The sequence below is a fragment of the Dipodomys ordii genome, unplaced genomic scaffold (assembly GCF_000151885.1).
Source record: "Dipodomys ordii isolate 6190 unplaced genomic scaffold, Dord_2.0 Scaffold1, whole genome shotgun sequence".
Taxonomy (NCBI): domain Eukaryota; kingdom Metazoa; phylum Chordata; class Mammalia; order Rodentia; family Heteromyidae; genus Dipodomys; species Dipodomys ordii.
The window spans coordinates 9927758-9949187 of NW_012267217.1; positions in this window are offsets into that span (position 1 = coordinate 9927758).

Consider the following 21430-nt stretch of genomic DNA (forward strand, 5'->3'; position numbering starts at 1 on the left):
TGACTACACGTGTATACTCTTGGAAAACCTATGCATAGTTAATCCTTGCTTATAATATCTGGTTAAGCAAAGAAAGTTATAGGAATGAATTAGCAGTGTAGACACTAAAATGGAAATGAAAAATGGAAATATTGTTATAAATCCTTTCCACCATTTGGGAAATAGCTCAAGTAGTAGAATGGTTGATTAGCAAGTACATAAACCTAATTTTAATACCCCAGGGCCATAAAAAATAAAAATAAATCTATTTACTTACTTTAATTATAAGTGCATTTGTATATTTAATAAATAGATTTAACAAATGATTTGTAAAATTCTAAGCATGTACAAAGTGAGTTTCAAAAAGCATTTGGTGTCAAGGTGTGGTGTTTGATGACTATAATTCTAGCTACTCCCAAGGCAGAGACCAGGAACATTGTTATTGACTTAGTGGGAGGAAAAGATTTATTGAGACACATGTATTTCAACCATTAAGCTTACCTCCAATCACAACCACTTAAGGTATTGTAAGCAGAGTGATGATATTCTAGAACTATGTCCAGGTAAAAATATGATTGATGCTTTATACAAATAATAACAAAACAAAAAATAACAGCAGGCAGGTTCAAGTATTGAATCATCTACATAATCAGGCAAAATATCCTAATTTAAATATTAGGCCTTCCCACCAAAAGTAGTTTTATTTGGTAATATTTCTCATCATGCTTAAATATACATATATATATATATACATACATATATGTTTCTGCGTTTTATGAATTAGACATTAAACTGCTTTAAATATCTTTCTTTTAATCTGTTTCTTCCATCTTATTAGCATTAGAACTTTTTATATTAAACATATAAATTCAATCTCATGTATATAACATCACTTTTTTCTGTTTTAACATGTAGTTGGATGAATGTTTGAGTAATTTTTACAGATAATTACATTATTTTGTATTATACAGATCATTATCATCGTGTATATATTTTTTCTTTTTATTCTCATAAATTTGCTTTTGAAAGCAAAATTTGTATGCATAAACATCAACATATTAATTTTTATTATCATAGTTTTTTGGATCAAGCTTTTAATTAATGTAATGGCATTTTAGTATTACACAAATTTATACATAACAATTATTAGCTCATGCACAAATAACTAACTTACAAAGATATATACGTCATAAGAAGTTTAATAAAGCAGAAAAAATGGAGGCTGCAATATATCTTAGACATAAGACTACCTACAGGTTTGTAAATATTATCCATAATATTAGACTTTTATAATCCCCAAATTTTTAACTCCGAAATTAGATTCTAGATGGATTTTTAAAAAATCCTTCTCCCGAAAACTGAAAAAGAAAATATGGTTTAATTGGCATTGAATTAGAGGGTAAACTCTTTCGAATTATTCACACTTGTTCTACTTATAGGTCTTTACTTGTGCTGTAGTTTTTTCTCTTTGAAATAACTTATTTAACAGTGAAATACCAGAGAAACAGAATGAGTAAGGGAATTATCAATTTCATTACAAGATGGGGGAAATGAATGGCAAAGTAAATCCCTTACATACTGAGAAAAAAATTTCTGGTATTCTTTGTGTTCAGATTGTGCCTCTGGTCACATATGGTTGTATGAAAGTAACGTACTAACTATAAAAACAACTCATACAAACCAATTATGCAGGCCTCAGTGGGGAAAACTGCCCAGCAAAACACTTGTAATCCCTAATCTGTGCTCTTCCTACACTTGGACTGAGTACAGATTGCCTATAATGTCATAGCCAAGTTCTGGTAGATTGTAATCTGTCCACATTATGTTTGTTTTAAGTAGCCTGATTGAATTTTTTAAATCCATCCTTTCAAACTTTCTGTGTATAATTTTTATTTTGAATTTCATGTTCTCTTAACTGTATTATTAGAATATCTTACTTATAAAACATATTATAAGGGCTGGGAAGGTGGCTCAGTGGTAAGGCACTTGCCTTGCATGAATGAGGCTCTGGGTTCGACTCCTCAGCACCACATAAGCAAAAAGAAAAAAAGCCGGAAGTGGCGCTGTGGCTCAAGGGTAGAGCTTGAGCTGAAGAGCTGAGAGATAGCGCCCAGGCCCAGAGTTCAGGCCTCATAACTGGACCCCCCCAAAAAATACCCCATAAACTCATAAGCATTCTGTTCACTGCTGTATCAATTTATATTGTTATTAGTTAGTTTATGATGGCATTAAGATAAAGATAATTTTAGCTGAAATATCTGTGTTTCCAAGTGCCTGTAGGCAATAACCCAGAATCATTATCAGTTTGTTTTTATAAGTGATATTTTACACTACATGCTGTAGGGCTTTTTAATTATTGCCTGCCAACATTCAAAATGAGACTGATACATGTAAATAGCTTCTTGTTAATATGTTAATGCTTATATTGGGATACTGATTTATTTCAGAATCATGTTTATTTCAATTTTAAATATTTTATCTTAGGTATGCTTCTATGACATCATGGCAAAATAAAGACATAATATATATTAAAATAAAACTATTTGACAAGAAATGTACTTATTACCTTACTTATGTAACTGTAACCCTTCTATATATCAACTCAACTATAAAAATAAAATGAAAAAGGAAAAATATGTATGTTCTTATATTTTCATATCTTTCCCCTTGAAATTTAGAAAAACCTTTTGTTTGAAAACATTAAATTTAATTTTAACATATATGTACATAAAAGCAATGTAGTAGTGGCAAACCATATTTCAACACTTTCAGATGTTTCCTACTATTTAAATCAAAAGCAATACATTTAACTTCTTAAATATTCATTATTTCTACATGGTAAAATATTCAGCATCCTCCGTTTAGATTGAGGAAAATGTACAGTATATTATTGTTAAATATGCTCTCATCTACTGTGCAATAACACATAGCGAGCTCTTGACTCAGAAACCATTTGTTTTTATTTCCTCTGATACTGTCCTACCTTTGGTTCCCCCAGCTTACTTCTGGTAATCACTGTGACATTCTCAACAAATGAAAGACAGATTATTAAAATTCTAAATCAGATGCTGGTGGGTCATGCCTGTAAATTTAGCTCCTCAGGAGGCTGAGATTTCAGGATGGTTGTTTTAGGGAACAGCCCAGGCAGGAAAGGTCCTGAGACTATTACCTTCAATTAATCAATGGAAAAACAGATATTACATTGTGGTTTAAGTAGTAAAGTGTTAGCCTTGAGTAGAAAAGCTCAGGGTTATTGTCCAAGACAAGTTCAAGCCGCATGACTTACAGAAAAAGAAAAAGAATGATTCTACATGTGAGTATGATCAAGTAGTATTCATCTTTCTGTGTATATTTCAATTAATATAATGATCTTCATTTGCATTCATGTTGCATAAGATGACATAATTTCATTCATCACTTGGCTTAATCATATCTTTATATTTATATTTATGTATTTATATTTATTAGCATTTCTTTATTCCAAAAATAAAAAGATATAAACCATTCCCATTTCATGTCTATGGTATCTAGGGCCATAATACACACATACTTCATATCTTAAACTATTTTTATTGAGTTACAGTTACATAAGTAAGGCTATAAGTACATTTGTTTTTAATCATTATTGCCACATCCCTCTTTATGTATATGACATTTTTAACATGGGCTCTCTTAGTGCGAAGGACCATATATAATGAATCATATTAACATGAACTCCAACTTATTGAAACAAGAGGTTCTCATTACTCCCTGTATATTGTTGTTTGCTTTTTCTCTATTGCTGTTATTTCCCTTCTTCTATTCTCTTAGCTTTTGTATCTTTGGTTTTGCATAATAGACAATGCAATATGTGAAAGGGAAAAGGAATAACAGAAATAGCAGAACAAATGTATAAAACACAGCAACATTGATAGTCACTTGACACTACGTTGGATATGAGCATTTCTTTTTAATTGACACTAAGTAGTGGGATTGCTGGATCATAAAACAGTTCACATTTCCCTTTTTGGAGTATCCTCCATATTCTTTTCTATAATAGACATATTATTTACACACCAACTAATCGCAATAAAACATTCCTCTTACTCTACAGTCCCATCAAGATTTCATGTCCTTTATCTTAATTTTTAAATATCATTAAGTAGTCATACAAAGGAGATGCCATGTAACAAAGTAGTTTGTGAATACAATGTAGGTTGTTCAGCATCACATCCTTCAAGATTTTCACCCACTTTCCACCATCACCTCCCTTATTTTTTAAAAAATTGTCACATTTAAGATGAATTCTTTTTTTTTCAAATACTTGGAAAACTTTTATTCATCTCTTCATTCTGGTATCATTTCATCCACTCAGTAATTACTGAGCATTTATTTTTTTTATTTTTTATTTATTTTTTATTGTGAAAATACTGTACAAAGGGACATTTATGATGAATTCTTGACTGCTTCTGCCCCTTCCCCCATTTCATTCCTATGTCTTTTTGATAATAGCCATTCTCACACAGATGAGGCAATTTCTCATTGTGATTTTGAATTGCATTTTTCTTTTGACTAGTTATTTTGCACATTGTTATTTATGTACCTGTTGAACATTTTCTGTGTCCTTGTGAGAAGTATTTGAACCTTTAGCCTTATTTTCAAAATTAAGTTATGTATCTCTTATTTTTCTATGTTTTGCTACAGATTTGAAATCTTTACATATTCTATATACTATTTCTTTGCATATTCAGTAAGTTTTTTCTTTGCTTGGTTCTCTTTCCTATGCAGAGGTTCTTAATTTGATACAATTCTAATTTGTGAGATTTGTTTTAATTACCTATGAATTTTGTGTCAGGATTTTGTTGTTGTTGCTTGTGTGTGTGTATGTCTGTGTGTGTGTGTCTGTGTGTGTGTTTGTTTGTGTGTGTGTGTGTTTGGTCAGGACAGCTATATGTATACTAGAGGGAATTAAATCAGACCATTGAAGAGACATCAGTTCTAGTTTTTACTGCAAAAGTTGCCACATAGTCAAGAGGTGGAAACTATCAGCTAAAGAATGGACTGATATTCAGCTATAGAATTAAAAGAAACTCACCAGTTGTTACATGCCTGCTTATAGAGATCACAAAGTGAAATAAATCAGCCTCTGGACTACATACTGTATGATCTCTCACATATATGGAATCTGAATAAATTGATATAATAGAATTTGAGAGTAGAATGTTGGTTCTCAGTGACTAAAGAAAGCACAGGGGAATATTAGGAGATGTGGATGAAAGTGTACTAAATATAAAGTGCAAGCAGTTCTTATGAGCCAGTTCATTTTTATTTTTAGTATTTTGTAGTTTAATTTTAATGTCAAGGTCATGTACAGAGAGGTTAGAGTTACATACATGAGGTAGTGAGTACATTTCTTGTCAAACATTGTAGTTTTTATTGAACTAGAAGATGACTAACTTCATGTACTAAAAATAAATTTTAAATAAAAACAAATATTTTTTATATTTTTAATACTGATCAAAATAAATAAGTGAAAGTAGGTTTAATAAAGGCAATGAGATACTCTTAATAGTTTCTGTTATAAAAAGTAAGAACATTTCTACAACTTTAATTTTTAAAAACTTTAAGAATTTTTATATTCCACATAAGATTGCTTATACATTCCAGTATGTATGTTTGAAAAACAATCATGCTGATTATATTATTAAATAATAGACACCTCATAAACACAGTTCAGAATTGTTTAAAGCTTTATGTTAAAATTTCATGTCAGAATTATTTATTTAAATTGTATGCTGGTAGATAAGTGGATTCAAAGGATTTAATAACTCTCTTGCTTCCTAATTATAATGATCAGGTTTTAAATAAATCTAAAACCATGTGAATGTTTTCATTATAATTTAACAGACAAATTTCTTTGAGAGATTTTTATATTGATTAGAATATATCTTGTTTATATATATATATATATTTGTGGTTTTAATTATAAAACTAAGGTTGTTGCACATGCTAGCAAACACTTTGACTTGAGCTACATACTAGACCATATTATTATTTTTATAATACATTTGCTAATGCTATTGTTTTGTTTTATCAGTCTTACACATAATTTTGCTCAGGCAGACTTGGAGTAGCAATTCTTTCCTTCACCTACTAGTATCTGATATTTCATACATGCATTAACATGCACAATTATTTTTAAATTTTAAGTGTATAAATATTGTAGGTTATATATGACAAATGTCATTGTAAATAAAGTGAAATAAAAGAGGGTGTCTAAGTCATTATTTTCAAAGCTCTCTTTCTGTAAAAAATGTGCATTTACTAAGAGAAAACAAGACTGTTATTTTATCATTCATATCTTGAGTCATCTTATGAATTTTGAAGACAGGATTTTAGAAAGATTTGTTAAGATATCATACTACTATTTGTGTATGACATATTCATACAACTGTATAAGCAATGTTATGTCTACTTTCTTGTACTTTTCCTAAAACTTATTTCCATGACAAAATTTCTGTCATGCTGACATTGTAGGTGTTAACTTATCTGCTACATCTTTAAATCATCTTAAACAGAAACCTGTAATCTCTACTATTTTGAATGTTGAAAACTAAATTCAGTCTTTTATCAATGATAGCAAAATATGAAAAATATAAACTATAAATTACCATAGTGGTATGTTTGTATCACTCCTGTGAGAGGACCTGGAAAGTAATCAACACCCATCTATATAGAAAGAATACAGAACCCTAGTGTCTTTATACTAGGGAGAGAGAGAGAGAGAAGAGAGAGAAACACACACAGAGAGGCATTACTTTCTGCATCCCAATATAGAGCTTCACACACTACTTTGGGGACACAGGTATCTAAATTTTAATCCATTGGTCTAGATTGGTAAAAACATAATCATAATCCCAAACTCTAAAAAAATCAGAAAAATTGTTAGATGTTTTAATGTTTTGGTCTAAAAACTCTTTAGAACTGCTACTAGATAAATGTAATGTTAAACGCTACAGGAATGTTTAGCTTCCTTGTAGAAATGATCTCTCTTAATAGATAAAGCCAAAGGTGATGGAAAATTAATCCAGAAATGAAATGTTCAAAGAAACAAAGAGAATAGTACAAACACAGTATAATGAACACAATATATTTTTACTCTTGGTTGCTTTCATTCGTGAGGTATCAAGGAAAAAAAAAACATATGTACTGGTCTTGTTTTTTTTTCCTTAACTGTGAACTTTTCTTTATTTGCCATTAATGATATTGTATTTTATCATTTCTCCATACTATCTCTTTGTGACATCCAAATTAAAATAAAAAGATAGATTTAGACAAATTAGCTTATGCTGTAATTATGGAAGGAAGACTATAATAAACCCTGAAATTTTACAGAGGAATGTATTTCCACTTTGCTACAAAGATCCTTTATTTCTTTGGTTAGGTTAATTCTTAGGTGTTTTATTTCTTTTTTGAGGCTATTGCAAATTGAGTGTTTTTTTCATAATTTCACTTTCTGCTTGTACACTGTTGGCATACAGAAAGACTTCAGATTATTGTGGGTTAATATTATATCTTGTTACTTTACCAGAATGGTTGAAGAGCTCTACATGATTGGAGTTACAGTTTTTTTGCCTCCTTTAGTTACAAGATCATGTTATCTGCAAATAGGAATAGTTTTATTTTTTCTTTCCCTATAAGAGAGCCTTTCATGTTCTTTTCTTATTGCTCTGGCTAGTTATTACAGAGCTATATTAAATAGGAGTGGAGCTAGTGGACACCATTGCATTGTTTTCTAGTTGTAGGGGAAATCATTTCAGTATTTCCCCATTCAGTATCATGTTGGCTGTTGGTCTGTCATATATAGCCTTTGTTATTTTAAGGAAAGTTCTTCTATTCTTAGCATTTTATAAAGTTTTTAAAAATTATGGATATTGTATTTTGTGAAAAGATTGTTTCCTGTTGCGATTGAGATGGTCATGTGGTTCTTGTTTTTAACTCTGTTGACATGGTAAATTATTGATTTGCACATGCTAAAACAGCCTTGTATTGGTGGGGTGGTCATAATGTATCATTTTGTTTAGTTGTTTCTGGGTTGTGTCAGTGAATATTTTATGGAAGAGCTTTTCATCTGTGCTCATCAGAAAAATGTATCTATAGTTCTATTTTTATGGTGGATCCTTACCTGGTATTGAGAAAAGTGTTATACTGGCTTCAAAAAATGAGATTGGAATTTCTCCTTCTGTTTCTATTTCATGGAAAAACTTGAGGAATATTGCTGTTAGATCTTTAAACCTCTTAGAAATGCAGTACTGAATCCATCTGGGCCTGGGTTTTTATTTGTTGGAAAATGTCTGATTGGTTCCTCAATTTTGTTAGCTTATTTAACTAGCCTATATCTTGTTGGTTCCACTCAGTTTGTACGTCTCTAGAAATTGGTTCATTTATGCTAGGTTTTCCTTCTTTTTTGAATATGGAATTTGAAAGTAATCCTTTATAATTGAATTTCTTAGAGGTTTGTTGTAATGCTTCCTGTGGCAGCTTTGGTTTTTGTGATTTGAATCTTGTCTCTTCTTTATCAGTCTTCCTGTGGTTTGTCAATGTATTTTTTTTTCAAAGAAATGGCTTTTTGTTTCATTGATTGTACGCATAATTTTGGGTTTTTTGGGTTTTTTGTTTGTTTTGTTTTTAGTTTCTATTTCATTAATTTCTATGCTAATCTTTTCTATCTCCATCTGGGGCTTTGGCCCCAGTCTGGCACCTACTTAGTGCACTGACATATGCTTGGCCCCAGGCTGTCATGCACTCAGCCAACTGATCCACATTCTGTCCCAGTCTAGGTTGAAGAATGGGTGTGGAGTGGGGGGAGGGGATCGGGATGGAGGAGGGGCAGGGGGAGTATAGGGCACATGGGCAGCAAAGATGGCACTAAGAGGGAGTTGAATGGGCAGAGCCTGAGTTTGTTAAAATCTGACAGGATACCACAACCAGGGGAAGGGAAGTCAGTCCATGAACAGTTCCCCTACAGCAGGGAAAGTATAGAAAGCTTAGACGCTTGATAGGGTGACCTTTACAGTGATTGGCTGGTTCCTTTTCCTCCCCTTCCATGCCACAAGGTTTTTCTGCTTTAAAAAATGCTTGCTGTGTGGTAATAAATGAGTTCCTGATTGACTTGGCTCCCTGCTGTGTCTGACTGTCTCTGAGGCTAAGGGAGGCTGGGGAGTGGACTAGGAGCATACTTACCTTTCCTCGGACCCCGTTAGTCTTCTGGTAGACGGACACCAACAGGGGAGTTCCTGGTTTAGGGACTCCATAGCAGGCCTGAGCTTCTGAAGGGACAGGCTCCCACTGGGCAGCAGGAGATGATTGTACCTGCTGTCTAGCAGCAGATCAGGTTTTTCTGCTAGCAGCTAAGGCTGTGTAGGAGGCAATGTCCTAGTACCCAACCATTATTGGTCTCAGTGGTCTTTCAACTAGGAAGGTAAGGGGATGAGGAAGGTGTCTGGCTTCTTTGCACTATGCAAGTATGGGGTCCCTTCTTGGGGTGTAGGGAGGGGTCTCGGCCGAGCACTCTGGGTGACCACCAGTGCTGATCTCTCATGGGAGGGGGTCCCCAATAAGGGGTACTCAGAGTTCCTGGCATTGATTTTGAGCTAACCAGGAGCAATGATAAAGTTTTCGGAGTCTGGATCTGGCGATCTTATATTGTTGATCTGTGTGTGCTGGTCGGGGTCCCAGTGCAGCTGAAAGCCTGGCACATTGTGTGGTGAGGGTGGGTGGAGAGGAGGGAGAGGCCCATAGCAGTTTTCTGTCCTTTGTGCGTTAAGAATATGTTTTTCTTAGTTCTTGTGATTCTCTATATATTTATTTTTTCTTCTTTTAGATATCTTGGGGTGAAGTATATGTTAGGATGATAAGTCTCTGATTAGAGAGCTCTATTGTGATACTGTCATTTTCCCTGCTTTCACCAATAGCTTTTTTTAAACAAAGAAGAGATAGTTAAATTATGAACTTCAAATAATTCTGAAATTGATTGCTTTCAAAAATTTCAAGTAATATACCACTTTTAATGCATTTTATTGCTATTGCAAAGGTGACATACAGAACAGTAACAGTTACAACATAAAGAGTATATTTCTTCTTGAACAGAATCACTCCTTCCCTTGCTTCTACCAGTTTTCCCCTACTCTCTCCACCCACATCATATATACTTCCTTTTGAACAAAATGTCTAGTGAGTATCATGGCTGTATGTGTTCACTCTTTGTCATAACATTTCTGTGCCTCTTCTTACATCCCAAGCACAGATAAGTGAACAAAAAAGACAGGAGGAAAAAAAAATGGCAACCAAAGAAAAAATAAACACTCATTTTTCCATTTTCTGCAGTTCATTTCAATAAATAAATGTTTTATGTAATCAGATTCACATAGGTATTGTACCTTTGAATTCCTGTCCTATATTACCTTCCTTTGGTCTAACAGTGTGTGCATGTCTAAAGACCTGTATATTTCATCATGTCTCAGTGCATTTTTAGCATTTCCGTGTGTTTACTTGTAGGTCTATAGGCACTTTCTAGTTAACAAATGAGGGAAATCATGTAATCTATGTTTGTTTTGGTCTGGCTTAATTCACTTAATATAATTTTCCACATATTTCCATTTCCTTACAAATATAATATTATTCTTTCTGATAGGTGAGTAGAATTTCATTGTTTATATACACCACACTTTCTTGTTTCATTCATCCACTGAGGAGCATCTGGTTGATTTAATATCTTGGTAGGGTAAACCATGTTACAATGAAAATGCTTTTGCTGCCAGCTTTAGTGTGGCATTATTTGTGATCTGTAGAGCCTGACATTATATACCAAACATTAAAGGTAAACAACTACCAACTGAGAATACTGTATGTGACAAAGTTCTCCTTCATAATCAAAAGACAAATAAAAGCATTCCATGCCAAAGAAAAATTGAAACAATTTATTCCCACCAAACCAACACTACAGAAGATACTCAAATATGTGCTATCTAAGAAAATCAAAAAGAACAGGATATTCACAGAGAAAATGCTCCCTTACCATAGAACCAAAAAAATAAAATAAGAATAGATTAGACACAGACTCTAAGAAAGTGGACAACAAGGGAGGCATTACCAGGCACTTCTCAGTCCTAATTCTCAATATCAATGGACTAATCTCTCCAATTATAAACATAGAATAGCTGGTTGGATTAAAAAAGCAAGACCCATCCATATGGTCTCTACAAAGCCACATCTTGCTGACAAAAACAAGCATATTTTCAAACTGAAGGGTTGGAATAAAATACTTAAAGCAAATGGTCCTTATAAACAGAAACACAAATATTAGATAAAATGGACATCAAATTAAAAATCATGAAAAATTGACAAAAAGGACCTTGCATACTAATAAAGGAAACTGTCTACAGGAGGACATAACAGTTTTAATTTTCATATGCACCAAATGTGGGATTGCCCAACTTGTTGAAACAAATACTACTTGACCTAAAAACACACAGATCCAAATACATAGATTTTTGTTGATTTAAACACATCATTATTAAATATTAATTTATATTTTCAGATACACATAGATATTGCATCTTTATATTCCTGTCCTAAGAGTATTTTCTTTTGGTTTCACTGTGTGTGTGAATGCCGATAGATTTATATATTTCTTGATATTCCAATGCATTTTTTATAAATGAAAATCTAATCAATATTGAGATTTCACCTTGTCCCAGTTAGAATGACCATTATGAAGAAAACTAACAATAACAAGTTCTGCCTTTGATATGGTCAAAATTTCACTGTTGATGGAAATGTAAATTTGTTCAATTATTCTGGAAAGTTGTATAGAGATTCTTTAAAAGACTAAATAAGAGTTTCCCTATTACAAAGAAACTCCACTCCCAAACATTTTTCCAATAGAACACAAATAAGGCCAGACTAAAGCTACCAGCACAACCATGTTTATTACAGCACTGGTTACCATCAAGACAATATGGAATCACCCCAGACACCTCTCAGTGGATAAATAGATCAGGAAAATGTTGTCTGTGTACACAATAGAATTGTACTCATCCATTAGAATGAGATTGTGCCATTAATAAGGAAATTTAAAGACTTAGACAATTTTACATTCATTGAAGAAGTAAGCCACACTCAATAAACACGTTGCATGGTTCCCTAAATTTGTTGTCACTAAGAATGCATCTATAAATCTCTAAGTTTGTGCATTGAATAGCACTACATTTTTTTTTTACTGTTTATGGTTTGGCTCAACTATTTTGTTTCCCTTTATTTAGTGTAATTTTAGTCAACCTGGCTCAGAGAATAATCAGAACTGTTATGTGTGTTGTGTTTTTATGAGTACCAAATTAAAAATGATAGAGGTTGACAAGATCAGATAAAAACTATCTATTCTGAAAGCGCTGCCTAACTGAATAGTTATAATGATCTTTGACCATTTTTTCCCTAAGATAAGAATCCAAACCTAGATTTGAGAATATCAGTTATGTCACCAATAATTCCTTCCATAAACAACTAAACTGTTTCTGTATTAACCTTCTAAAATGCTTCACCATATCTCCATGAATCTTTCCACAGAATATACAATTTCAAATGCCAACCTGTGTATCTTTATAGTTATAATATATGCAAATGTTAAATGAAGAAATGATGACAGCTTCATAAGACAGTAGCATAACTTTACAATAGAATACTCATACAACAATTTGAAATATTAAAGTTCAGAGCAATTTCAAACAATAACTATGAATATTTAAAAGAAATTCTTGATATACCACTCTTTCCATCCTGTAAACATCTCTGTTAATTACATGGGGCTTGAAAAAGCTTTACTTCATCCTGTAAGTCCCCTAGAGATAGCAATTGTTGCTGTGTTTAGAAATTGTGGCAGGATGCCAATTATACTGCATGATGAATGAAATATCTGCGACAACTGTCACAAAGCAACAAAAGTCACAGCACACATTTTAAAGCCAGAGGCTTAGAATTAGGCTTCTCATTGCATATGTAAATAACATTTATCTCAAATTTATTTATAACAATGAGAAAATATGCTTTCATATTAAAAACTTCCCAAATTTTCAGGCTTCACTACCCAGTTCTCACTTGTAGCTATGATGAGTGCACACATAAATAGGCATCACATTATAAAGAAGTTGATAATGTACATTTTATTTATAGACTTAGTAGCATGGGAATTACTTCATTTTTTCCCTTTGGAAAAATCATAAAATATTTTCACCATAAGTAATTTACAAATTGTTCAAGTTATTTAGCTAGGAATATTTTATAATAATTTTTAAAATTGTTTGTGCTGGGCACTGGTGGCTCATGCTTGTAATCCTAGATACTCAGGAGGCTGAGATCTGAGGATTGTGGTTCAAAGTCAGCCCAAGCAGGAAAATCCATGAGACTCATATCTCCAGTTAACCACTAGAAAACCAAAAGTGACGCTGTGGCTCAAGTGGCTCAAGCTCTTGCCTTGAGCTGAAGATCTCAGGGCTAATGGCCAGGCCCAGAATTCAAACCTCTGGCTAACCAAAAAAAAAAAAGGATTATTTTTATTTTTGTGCAATTCTCTGTTGTTGTTATATATCATAGATCATGTTTCTGTTTCTTTCTTTGACTTATTTATGCTGCAAAATCTACAAATGCAGACTTACTTCTTAGTCTTGTTTTTATTGTGAGAGAACATAAATTATCCTATCAGTCTTCTCATTTTTTCCCTAGAGAAAATGTTATATAATTTAATTTGTTCCAGCTTTATTCTAAACTATGTGTGTGTTTGGTGTGTGTGTGTGTCTGTGTGTTTGTGTGTATGTCTGTGTGTCTGTGTGTGTGCAGGTCATGTGTAGATTAAATTGGCTATCTAAAGTTCCTCCAATATTTTTTTTAATTTTAACAATAATTTGTTTATGTTATATTATGATATTTGTTCCTTTCATGTGTGAAATTTGTGTTCTGCAGACAAGTAATCATACAAGAAACAAAACTAAAATGGAAAAAAATTCTATATAAATAACTTTTGGAAAAATGAATGTAATTTTCAATACAGCAAATGAAAATAAACCATAGGGAAAAATGGATAAACTTTGTACATTAAATATGGGATACAATATTTAAGGCTTACATTTAATGAAAAACATTAGCAAGAAGGAAATGTATACATCATGATCATATAGAAAGAAGAAATGGAAGCAAATCAACCAGTTAAGAAGATGAGAGTCTAGAATTATTTGTACACCCTACTGGTGTGTGAAGGTCTATAATGGTTTCTCAGATAATGGTTTCTCAGATGCTTTGTACAAATTTATCTCTCCACACAGATGTGTTTTTTAGCCAATCACAATGATGAACAGCAATAACAGTGACCATAAAATCTCTCACTATATTCCATATTTTTTCATGAGTTAATTCATTTAATTCAACATTTCTTACACCAAACATATATAGTATGTTATCATTATATTATCATTAGTATTTAGTGTTGGTTATCAAGGACAGAATAGGCTAGGAATGGGTTAGTTGAAATTTGCAACCTGTTTTGGTCTGCATCTGAATCTACCAGATACTGGAGAGAAAGTTTTGAAACCCAGATATTCTCCCTCCACTATGAGTCTGTGTAATGACTAAGAAAATTAAAAGACTGCACCCTGAGCATATTCTTGCTGAAAGAGCAGATACTTTTAGTTCTCACTGACCTTGCTGCTCTCTCTCTTTTCTTTTTCTCTGTCATTCTGTCTGCCTCTGACTGTCTCTCACTTTGTCATTCTGTCTTTCTGAATCTGTCTCTGTCTCTGTCCCTTTCTCTTTTATCAAGAGCAATCAAAAGAATACAGGCTACTGAAAAGGTTATATTAACAACTATTTATATTATATTGGTTACTCAAATTGATTTCTAGGAAAAGAAAAAAAAGTATAATGAATGCAAACAAGACATACTAGAATATGAGAGTATTTAAGGTTTACTAAATAACTGACAATTTTGTTCAGAATAATTTCACAGAGGCAGAACCTTCTTTCAGAACAATGTAGAAATGTTCTGTTGTGCCTACCATGCGTTACACTTGTGTCATTCTGATACTTATGTGGTTGTGGGTGGGTTAATTCTTGGCTGCTAAGGTACAGAAGGGCTGAATTTGTCAATGAGTAAATAATTGAGAGCAAAGATGTGTATGAACTTTCTCATATTTTAATTATTTTTTAAGAAAGCATATAAAATCGGAAGTGACCTTGGAATAATAGCAAAGCAATTCACCATGTAAAAATGACTAGTTCATTTCTTTTCCTTAAATCTTACCTTTCTAGAGAATTATTACTATCTAGTGAATACCTTTGATTTTTCTCTTTTTGAAATGACTGCTTAAAATGTCTTGAGACTTCCTATTGTGTATCCAGAAGCTACTTGTTTGTGAGGGACTTGTAACTGTTAAATTAGAAGAGATCCTCTTAAGCAAATGAAACAACTCTTTCTTGAACACTTAGAAAAAGTTCTTTGTTATTGCTAATAGTACATTTTTACCTTGTGTTTCTAGAAATAGGAAATATCCAAGAGCTTCAATCCAGCAACTATATGAGAAAACTCCCCTTCATCCATCAGTGTCACTTTATATATTAGAAGCCAGCAGACCATTTCTCTCACTTTACTTCAGCTTCTTTTTAGGATGAGGTAAGGTTCATAATGCTCAAATATGATAGTTCTTTCTTCTAGCCTATTATTTAGAGAGCAATCAATTTTGCTCTGTGTCACTTGACAAACTCGAGCTTTGCAAAAAGAAAGTAAATTCTCACTAGTGCTTGTGTTTGAGGGTATACATGAATGTGAATAGGACCTATGGTATAACATGCTGAACAGGTTAATATCATTACATAGTTTATGGCTTTTTAAAGAGTTCCTTTAAGATGTCTTGATTTTTCAGAAAATTTGGATTTTCTTTCAACTAAATTATCACCTACATAAGTCTCTGAATGTTTAAAACTTTTATTCGGCCTTTTTTTTAATAATAACAGATGAAATCCTGAGGTATCTGTTGAACAACTAATAGGATCTTTGGATAACATCATGGAATGAAAGACTTTCCTCAAAATGGAGTTTGCTATATCAATGTATTTTCTTCCGAGGGTTACAGGCATTGGCCTTTGGAATGACCATCATCTTATAATTTGTACTTCAATCCTCACTACATAATTAAATAAAGTGATTCATAAACTTAACATTTGAATTATGTTTCAAATAGTGCACATCATTTTGCATAGGCATTTAGAGTGTTAAATAATTATTTTTATGAGTGGTTTTATTCTTGTAAAAATTTTGGCTTAATATTATGTCTTGAACTCTCACCTAAATTCAATGTTACATAAATATTTCTAGTATATTTGAATAGTCATCTTACCTCAAATTTAATATTACCATGCTGTAAAGCTACTTATGCCACTTATTAGTGTTTAAAATTTGGTTGATGCACATATATTTGTATATATGTATGTGCACATCTTATACACACAGACACTAAAATACAGATTGATCACAATTAGATGAAATGGTTTTATATAAGGTTCTCTTTTTAATCTTTCTACTTATAGAAACGTTGCAAATTTATTAGTTCTCCCCTCTTTATTCTCCCTCCTCATTCCTACACTTTCCCAAACTAGTCCCTCAGTATTCATTGTTCTTTGTTCACGAATACAAATTTAGAAGGTTTTTTTTCACTGTTAATAAGCATGCAAAGAGAAATTACTACAAGACCACCAGAAAGAAAAAAGAAAGCAACTAACAATTGTTGGATAGCTAATACTTCAGGGATTATAACAGATATACCTCAATGATTTCTGTAATTTGTTATAATATAATAGGCTTATTCATCTCATGTATGTGTGTACTCACATGTGTTACTAAACTATTGATGCAGAGTTGCTTTAGCATTGCTAGACAAGTTGCTCTAGTATTTGGGCTATGAATCCAGCCATTTAATTCCCTTTTTCAGTAAACTATTTGAGTCAAAGGTAGATTAGACATATTTTCTAAGGCAGACCCCAGTCTGAATTTTTACAAATTTAGATTTTATAATTGCTTCACTCCATTCCACACATAAAGTTTTCATGTCGTTTTAATTTTCAACATGCTTTGAATTTCCCATTCTCATTTATTGAACTACTCTATATTTTAACATATTTGTAAAGAAATAATGTTTATACTCAGCTCTGTAATCTGCATAATTTCCACATTGCCAGGAGTCATAAGATAGTTTATTTAAAATTATTCCACTAAATAAAACTAAATAAATTGAAATAGAAATGAATCATCTCAGGATAAAATTGATCCTGTCAGTTATAATATGCTACATTCTACTGTAAGACATTCTGTGAATATTATACTACTTTGAATGTTGTCATTGAATTAATTGTCTAATTTTTCTCCAAATGTTGCTTGATTAAAACAACACTTATACTTTACATAGTCTTCATCAAGTTAACAACTTCCTATAATCCAATGAGAGAGAATATGCTATCCAAAGAAAACTACAATTGATTTTTCACACATTTATTTTTCTTTTTATTTCCCTCAGCCAGAAAACATATAAACTAGATACTTAATAATGAATTCACAAGCCTCTTAGATTTCTCTTCCTCTGCAACAGTCCAATGAGTCTTTATCTGTTGCTCCAGACAGCCATCTTCTCAAATCACCTAGAGATGTGAATGATAACCCTATCACCTACTAGACAGAAACATCAAAATTCTAGCCACCATTCACGAAGATGGCTTTTTCTTATCTGAAGCTATCCATCTATAATATGTAAGGGCAGAGCCTGCTTTCAGTAATGCAGCTGGTTATAGCAACTAAGAATAGCACAAGCTTCTGTCGACATGATGTAGAATAACTCAATTTCTTTACACAGAACCAAACTAGAATGCTTGACTCCTGAAGAACAAATGGGGAAAATCTTTGTTGAGGATAAATTACAAATGACTGCATCCAATAATTAAAATATTTATGTATACAAATCTGTAAACCCTTAAGACTTGACATTAGTGAGTAGTTTAAACAGCTATCACTGTAATGTTTAGTAATGCAACTGACTTTTATTAGTTTGCAAAACATAATCAAAACCAATAGATACATATATATGAGATTGAAAATAAATCAAATACATTTGACTGAATCTGAAATGTCAATGTCATGAAATCATTAGAGATGCATTTCCTGTGCTATTCCTGTCAGATAACATAGGTTTCCAAGTTTTATTTTTCTGTCTGGCATTTCTGTTTAGTTTTTAAATACAGTATTATATAAGTAGCTATTAAATCTGTTGTGAAATAAATTCATCTTGAGTAAGCAAGTATATTTACTTAACATTTACAAATACTAGTTAATATAAAATAACATTCCCCTTAATAAAATAGTCATAAAATTGTGTGTATACATGTATCTATTTACATATATACACACATACATACATTTATCATTTTAGTGAATACAACAATGTATTGGCATGACAGTAAGGATTATTATTTTCTTTAACTAACAGTAACTAATAGTATGTTAAACAACATACTATTTTCACTTAGAGACATTTGCATTTGTATAGTTTTCTCATTTTTCCTCTCTTTCACCTTCTTGACAATATTTCTTGCTACCCAGTGTAGAAGTTCTCATCAGATCTCATGAAAGCCTGAGGTTAACAAAATCATTTTACTTGAGGTAAATTTAAAACCCGAGTCTCTAGGAATAAGTACCACACCTGCACTCCCATTCCCAAGATCTTTAAATCTTAATGATTTGTGTTCCAGAAATGGACTTAGGCATTGCTTTTCTACCTACACTTCTTTTAGCTCACTTTAAGTGGCTTGGCTGTTTGCACTTAAGGATTTTGAACAACTTTAGATACATGATTGCCCCTCTATCCTTTAAGAATAAGAGGTGAGGTTTTGCATAATTTACATAGACTTCAGGTACTAAGAGGTATTAGAAGAGTTTTATCAAATAAGTGTGTGGGCGATTGAAGGGGCACCAGAGTGACATTTCCTAATTGTGTGTGGGATAATTTAATAAATGGCTGGCTTCCCTGTCAATTACAGGATAAAGGCCTGAGCATAGGAAATGTTTGGATTAATTATTAATATCAATTGGCTATTAGAGCCCTTCAGTTTCTTGCTGTGTGGCAAAGTACATCAGTGAAAGTGCTAGAAAGAAGGCAATTCGTTTGCATGCTGATGGCTCTGAATTGTAATAAATCTTAACAAGTTCTAAACCTTCTGACTCTCAATTGACCTTCTAAAGCTTCCTTTTGTGGTACTAGTCTCAGTGGAGACAGTATGGTTTAATATACTTGAGTCGCATGAGGAAAGTATGAATTCTACATAGATGTAACATGTCTGAGATATGGAAAAATCATGACTTGTGTTTAGACTCCTATCTACAGGTGATGATGAAATATTCTAGATTATCATCATAGCTGTTATTGTTAGCATTGTGCATGGTAAAAGATAATGCTTATTTTGTTAATATAGACTAATTGCACAAGTTGTAGTTTTACCATGATTTTCTTTCCATAGAAATACCTACATTGATTGTGTCTACCCTTCTGGAATCCTCTTTTCCCACACATGTGAGAAATAATGTTTTTGCTCTTTCCTATAAGAGACTGAGCAAATACTCTGACAGATTTTTGCTTTCTCTACATTTGTCTCCTTCACAAGTGCAAGTTGATTCAAAGAGATCATTTATGTATCAAAGAAAAACAACATTAACAATGAAATTAAACTGTTTTGAAATTCATTTCAATATTATGTAATGATGATTCTTACAAGAAATGTGAAAATTGGACTATTAGACAAGAAATAATGTAAGCAATTCAATATATATAAACACTATGTATAGATAGAGACTTGTCTTTGGACGTTAGCTCAAGGTATATTTCAACACCTATTTTAATGTATTTTACTGAATTGTAAGTCTGAGGTCAGCTTCTTATCTGTAGGACACCAAGTTGTCCTCTTCAATGAAATTACTAAGCAAATCAGAAGACCTGTACCTTCAGAATAGCTCCATCCATAAAAGTAAACACTTCTAAATTATTTTATCATATCAAAAATAATTAAAGGGCAAAAATTTATTTGTAATAAATATATGCTTAGAAAAAAATCCCAAGGTCATTAATCGTGTATATTTTCATTTTTAGATAGAACACTAAATTTTAATAGCTGCCTTTGTTAGCATCAATTGACTAAGAGAAAAAGATTGGAATCTGCTTGCTTGCTTGCTTCTATACTTGTTTGTTCATTCAAATACTTGGAATTGAAGTCAAGATCTCATGAATACAATCAATATAACTACTCTACCATTATGGATTGATTGATAGATTTGGGGTTTTGGGGAGAGAGTAGCAGAGTCTCACACTTTTGCCTGGGCAGACTAGCATCAGCCTACTTACACGTTCCAAGGTGTTGCAACCAAAACCACCCAACAAGTTTTTGTGTTTTCTTAATTCCTCATTAAAGTTGTACTAACATATTAACATATAATTATTGTACCCTTAATGACTATGTTCAACTTTTATGAACAATTCATTGTTGTGTAGCTTCTATGCAGTAAAAATTTAAAAAAATTGTTTTCTTTCGTGGATTTTGATGTTCCAGTCTATGATGGGTTTTACCCATTGCGTTGGGGATTGTGACAAAGCAAAATAATAAGATGGGAATGTGGAACTTAAAGAAAACAAAAACAACACCATTTTGTTGGGGGCGGTCATATATGGGTCTTTAATAAATAGTCTTTTAAGGATAACATTAAACAATAAAATTTAGCTTAATAATGAGGTACAGTGATTACTAGGAACAAAATAAATCCATAGGTTGCTTTCACAGGCCTGTTTATGTCATTGAACAGGTGTCTTACAGCAAGCCCTGATTATACCTCTCATATTATTCATCAGCTATTGCCTTCTTTGTTGAGGGAATTTTTTGATATATGGAACATATCTAATACTATAAGACACTTAACTTTTAGTAATGAAGTCATTTTAAAAATTTTGCTTTGAGTCTTTGAGAAAGATGAGAAATGTTTTCAAATACATATGCTCCATGAGAACAGTATTTCCTACATTCTGAATCTTGTCTCTTTTAAACAAAACAGAAGGACATTATCTCCTTGCCAGAGACCTGAAAGCCAGCTTTTATTTTCAGCTCTAATGGTCTCATCTGAATAGGCATCCCAGGAGTGTGAGCTGACAGAAGACCCCACACTATGACTCATGCTGTTAAATGCCAAGTTGATGGGTAACAAAGTTATCATAATCCATAATTTAATTATAGATAATGCCTGAATTTTTATTGTAACACTGAGATTCTGGCTTCATTTACACTTCTGGGATCCTTCACAAATGATTTGGGTTGATCTTTGATATAGGGTCAGGAATAAGAAACT